The sequence below is a fragment of the Diadema setosum genome, chromosome 8 (genome assembly GCF_964275005.1).
Source record: "Diadema setosum chromosome 8, eeDiaSeto1, whole genome shotgun sequence".
In the NCBI taxonomy this organism is placed as follows: domain Eukaryota; kingdom Metazoa; phylum Echinodermata; class Echinoidea; order Diadematoida; family Diadematidae; genus Diadema; species Diadema setosum.
Genome location: NC_092692.1, coordinates 32,131,786 through 32,137,828, shown reverse-complemented (window position 1 = coordinate 32,137,828; position 6,043 = coordinate 32,131,786).

Genomic DNA, 6,043 nt, shown 5'->3' with positions numbered 1-6,043 from the left:
ATTACGCATTCTCAATTCGCGAATGAATACAAGCGGTCAGTTCATCTTTCAAGCAAAGAATACCATGATGATCGTGATGGCCAGTGGAGAAAATAAAGCGCACGACGTTGTATGCACTTGTGGAGCCGGGAAATGTGCAAACGCCGGGAAATGTGCAAACTCCGGGAATAGACCGGTTTACTAATGATATGCATAATGACGTCAACCCCACGCGACCCTAGTGATTGTAACTAGGTCGGGCAAGCGAAATAAGCGCGGACGCGCGCGCCACACTGTTTTTGCATTTACGCGTGTATTGTCTACGATCATTACTCGCTGCGGATTATCGACAACTTTTGTTTGCTATAATCTTGCTTTGAGATGGCGTCAGCTTCAAGTTCTAGCCAAAGTTCGAGCAAGCCATGGAAGAATTGGACAGTTAAGGAACTAACTGAGTATTTGAGGGATATAGGTGTGAGCACAAGCGGCTACAACAACGAGAAACTCATCAAACTAGTGCAACTGCCGTAGCCGATTTGGATTTGCCCATCGATCCCGACCTCTCCCGGGCGGACACCGGCCGGTCACTGCAGGAGAAGCTCGCTCTGGTAGGCTGCTCGTTCTCCGATCCTAACAAGCTCGCTGGGTTTACATCCAACTTTGACAGATTTTGGACTCTTTGACGTGTTCAACTACCTGATCATCAATCGGACTGACTATGACTGTAAAAGCTAAAGGGATACAAGTCATTTGACGACTACCGTCTTTTCGCGGATGGGAGTGTTTCAAGCCTGAAGTTCAACGAGGTTTCGGACACGAGCCCTTTTCGTGGTTTCCTGACCTTAGTGAGGTTAGGCCGACCGGACATACCTTAACAAACCAACGTACCAGACCTGGGTCGTGATGAATAAGTCAACGGGGGAAATAAATGTTGCCTACTGCGAATGTCAGGGAGGTTAGGTCTATCATTGTTTTTGTTTTTAATTTTAGGTCTACGTCTAGATCTACTCTAGATCTAGTCTATATAGGGCTATAGGCCCCTAGGCCCTAGAATGTTAATAGAAAAATAGGTCAAAATCGCCATTCTATTTCATGAAGTTTAATCAGTCTGAGTCTGACTTATAAAAAAAAAAAAATCCTCGGAAACATACCGATTATGAGAGATTCGTTGTCTAGTTTAGATTTCACAATCAATCATAATGCTTAGAATCATTGAAGTTTGAAGTGATGCGGTCATACTGTTGTATGTTCCGTAGCAGCAGTGTTTTCCACCCATTTTCAGAACTACTGAAGACAAAATCGAAGCCAAAATTCAATAAAATCGAAACTATAGTCCAAATTGCGTTTGATCACAGCAGAATTTTCCCTCATCTAAGGTTGGGAATTGATTTAGAGCCACACGAAATGCCACGAGGTAAAGTCGAAGTTGATGCATCTTACACATGTACACAACATACACGTAAGTCTACATGTGGGGATGTATCGGGGACGGCTGCAGCAGCCGACGTTGCAGGCTCGCATCCTTTGTTTGCCCGAGGTTGCGGCCGTGTGCAAAATCAAAGATCTGTGCATACATTAGTAAACCGGTCTATTGTGCAAACGTCTCGCCGGGAAATGTGCAAACGCCGGGAAATGTGCAAACGTCTTGCCAGGAAATGTGCAAACGCCGGGAAATGTGCAAACGTCTCGCCGGGAAGTGTGCAAATTTCATCAACGGGAAATGTGCAAACGTGACGCCGTGAAATGTGCAAAAGTTCAATTTTGCCGGGAAATGTGCAAAACGTCGCCGGGAAATGTGCAAATCATTTACTTTAGCGATATTGTGTATAAAGATAGTAGATAAACTCCATATCAAAACTGCCCATGAACTTCCACCATTTAGATTTTCTTAATGAAATCCTTGACAGATTTTCAACAAAGTTGGCAGGTAGCACGATTATGGCAATGGGATCTCAATTTGTTTATAAGCAGCCACCCCCCCCCCCGAAAAAGGGGAGGGAGGCTCAATTAAGTCCCAGAACTACGGTATTATCGAAATTCTTCTTGTATTATATAACCAAATAAGAATGAGCTAGGATGGTTCTTTAACCCTAAAGGGGCCGGGCTTTTTTGGCTATGCTCAGACCGCGGGGGGGGGGGGGGGGGGGAGGGGGAGGGATGGACTCCGCCCCCCCCCCCCCCCCCATGAGATCTCGGCCATTGGTGGTGCGATAGCGATAAAATTTCGCATGCGTGAGACCCACGTCATACTCTACAAGATTTTGTCATAAGATTTTGTGAAACAATCAATTTCTAATTTTAATTAATTAGTTATGCAAATCAAGCTCAAGATGATATTTTAGCCTAATTAAAAGCATTGAGAGTCTAATTTTTGATCTGTAAATCTGTTTTTGCATATTCAACAATTGTACCTCACAAAAACTTCCAAAACTCATTTCAATTCTTATTTATTTCATTGTTTTCAGAATTTCTTATGTATTTCCTTGTTTTTTAACTTTTGGGTTTTTTGTTTTTTCATTGGAAATTGTCACTGACCACTCTTCTACCATAATTAGCACAAAATTGATAAATGAAAGTGATTAATTGTAAAAATAATCAGGTTTTTATGACTTTCATGACAGAACATTATTTTCCATAGGAAACGTACACAAAATCACAAAATTGTGCCCGTTTTGGGGCGACATTCCGTTACAAAAATGGGCGTGGCTTCGCAAAAGTATGCGCGGACGTTGCAAATTTGGTCTCAAAAGTTGCGCGAGACTTGAACAAAGAAAATGAAGAAGCCTCGCGACGAGGCCTTCTCGCGTTACAGATTTATAGCGCGAAACGTCGAGGGGGGCGGATTCCGCCCCCCCCCCCCCTCGCCCTTTTAGGGTTAAAGATATTGATGACAGGAATTCACGTTTAATGGCAGATCCAGGGAGGCAGGGCACGGGGACATAAGTGGGGAGGAGTCTTCAAATTGAAGCCTCAGAGTCCCTAAACTAGTGCTATGAAGACATTAATGACTGAAATTGCATGTTTGATTATGACGGATTCAGGCCCGTGTCCGGATCGCGGGGGAAGGGGTGAGGGGAGGAGAGGGATTTTCTACATTGTCAGTATCTTCTTGAAAAGTCTAGGACAGATTTTCACGAAACCTGTCAAATAGCCTCATTACGATGATATGATTTTATGAATTGAAATTGGCCCCCAATCCTCCCCCCCCCCCACCCCCGGCCGAAAGGGGGGGGGGGGAGTTGAAGCCTCAGAGTCTCTAAACTCTGGATTTTTAGTAGTCTTTTTCTGTCGTAAAAAAAAGAAGAAGATAGAGCTAAGTTAGTGCCTTGTATGACTGAAATTTCATGTTTGATTATGGCAGATCCAGGGGTGCCCTGATTGGGGGTGGGGGGAGGGGAAGTGATGGAGAGGAGGGGGATTGTACACATTTACTGGATCTTCTTGATAAATCCCAAGAAGGATTTTCACCAAACTTCGCAGATACCATCTTTACGGTGATATGGCCTTATATGGTAAACTGAGCTCCACCTCCTCCCACCGCCAGGGGGGGGGGGGGGGGGGGAGAGGAGTTGAAGTTTTAGGTCCCTAAACTCTGGAATCTGTAATCTTCTTCTGTTGAACCGAAGAATATGGAACTACGTTATATGAAGACACTACAGTTACTAAAATTTCAGGTTTGATTATGACGGGTCCAGGAGTGCGCTGATAAGGGGTGTGAGGGGGATTTTCCACATTTTCTGCATAGTCTTGTAAAATATATGACGGATATTTGCCAAACTTGGCAGATATTATATTTATGGTGATTCGGTCTTATTTTTTTTTAATTGAATCCCCCTCCCCCCCCCCCTCCGCCGACGAGGAGGGGGGGGGGGGCAGAGTCCCTATTCTCTTGATTTTTTTTTTTTTTTACTTCTGTCGAACCGAAAAAGTTAGTGCTGTAAAGACATTAATGACCGAAATCTCGTGTTTGATTATGGTGGGTCTAGGTGTGCTCTGATCGGGGGTAGGTGAGGGTGAGGGGGAGGGGGTGCTGTTCGTTATTCCGAAGGTTCGCTGTTCCGAAGGTATGTTATTCCAAAGGGTCGTTAATCCGAAATACGCAAAGTCCCTATACCCAGAGGTTCGTTAATCCGAAAATGAAAAAGGGTTCGTTAATCCGAAAATTTGTGGCGTTATTCCGAAGGTTCGTTATTCCGAAGACTGGTTAATCCGTAAATGAAATTCGGAACAATGAACCTTCGGAATAACGAATCTTAGGAATAAAGAGCCTTCGGAATAACGAACTGTAACCAGGGGGAGGAGGGGGATTTTCACAATTTTCTCCATCTTCTTGAAAAATCTATGACGAATTTTCACCAAACTTGGCCATAGCATCTTTATGGTGATAGTACTGTAAATACAGTTAATGCATGATGTAGGCTCAAGTTTACAATGACAGATGAAGGAATGCCCAAAAAGGTGAGTGGGTAGGAAGGAGGCTTAATTTTCACATTTTTTGTCTTTTTCCTGAAAACTCAAGACGCACCCCTCGGATAATAAAATTATAATCAGCTTAAAAAAAAAAAAAAAAAAAAAAAACTTCTGCACAGAAATAATGGAGCTAATAGAGTGCTGGTGCCTGTTATGGTAAGTTAATTCATGAATATTAATAAGTGTGGCGGAGGCGGATTTGTCACATATTCAGCTTCTTCTTGAAACCCTTATATACTAGATATTTGCCAAGCTTGAAACGCAGCGTAGCTTATCTATCTGGTGATATGACCTCAATTTGTCTAAATGAGCACTGCCCCAACTCTAAAGTGGGAGGAGATGGAACCCCCCCCCCCTCATCTCCGCCCCTTGAACTTGAAAGGGACCAACACGAGGGGGGTGGGGTCGTTCGGGTGGAATTCAGAATTTTATTGAAAACCCTATACATATGGAAAAAAAAAACGGAATACATACTTTTTAAAGAAATTTTCTATACAACCAAGAGTAATAGAACACAATCTTATCACATTTTTAGAAGGTAGATCTATACTTTGATGAAATTTCACTTCTGCTTACTAAATGACGTGGGGGCTACCCTGGTCTTATCCCTAGCTTTGGGGAAGGGGAACAACTTGGACTTGTTGCCCCTTCGAACAAAGTGGGATTCTATTACCCTAGAGATGCTACCTCTCACGTTCCGTGGAAATCCGTCAAAGATTTCTCAAGAGGATGCAAAATATGTGAAAATCCCCCTCCTCCCCCTCAACCCCCCCCCCTCCCCGATAAAGACACCCCTCGATCCGCCACAATCAAACGTGAAATAAAATTTCAATGTCTTCATAGCACTAACTAAGCTCTCTTTTCCGGTTTGACAGAAGAAGATAAAAATTGAGTTTAGGGACGCCGAGGCTTCAACCCCCCCCCCCTTAAGCAATGTGTGTGTGTGTGTGTGTGTGTGTGTGTATGGGAGGGGGCTCATTTTAACAAATTTAACAAACCGTAAAGAGGCAATCTGCCAATTTTGGTGAAAATCTGTCGTAGATTTTTCAAGAAGATGCTGAAAATGTGGAAAATTCCTCTCTTTGCCCTCACCCCCTCGATCTGGAGACCCCTTGATCCGCGCCATAACCAAACACGAAATTTCATTCATTAACGCTGTGTCTTCATAACACTAACTTAGCTCTATCTTTATCGGTTTGACAGAAGAAGATTAAATTCCAGAGTTTAGGGACGTTGAAGCTTCAACCCCCCCCCCCCCTTCGGCGGTGGGGGAAGGGGGGGGGGCTCATTTGAACAAATTAAGATCATAATTGTTACCATAATCTTGCTATCTGTCAAGTTTGGGGAAAATCCCTCATAGATATTTCGAGAAGATGCTAAAAATGTGGAATATCCCCCGCCACCCATCACCCTCCCCCCCCCCCCGATCTGGGCACCCCTTGATCCGCCATAATCAAACATGAAATTTCATTCATTAATCACCTTAATGTCTTCTTAGCACTAACTTAGCTCTATCTTCTCGGTTTGACAGAAGAAGATTTAAAAAAAAAAAAATCCAGATTTTTGGGATGTTAAAAGTGAAGCTTTAATTCCC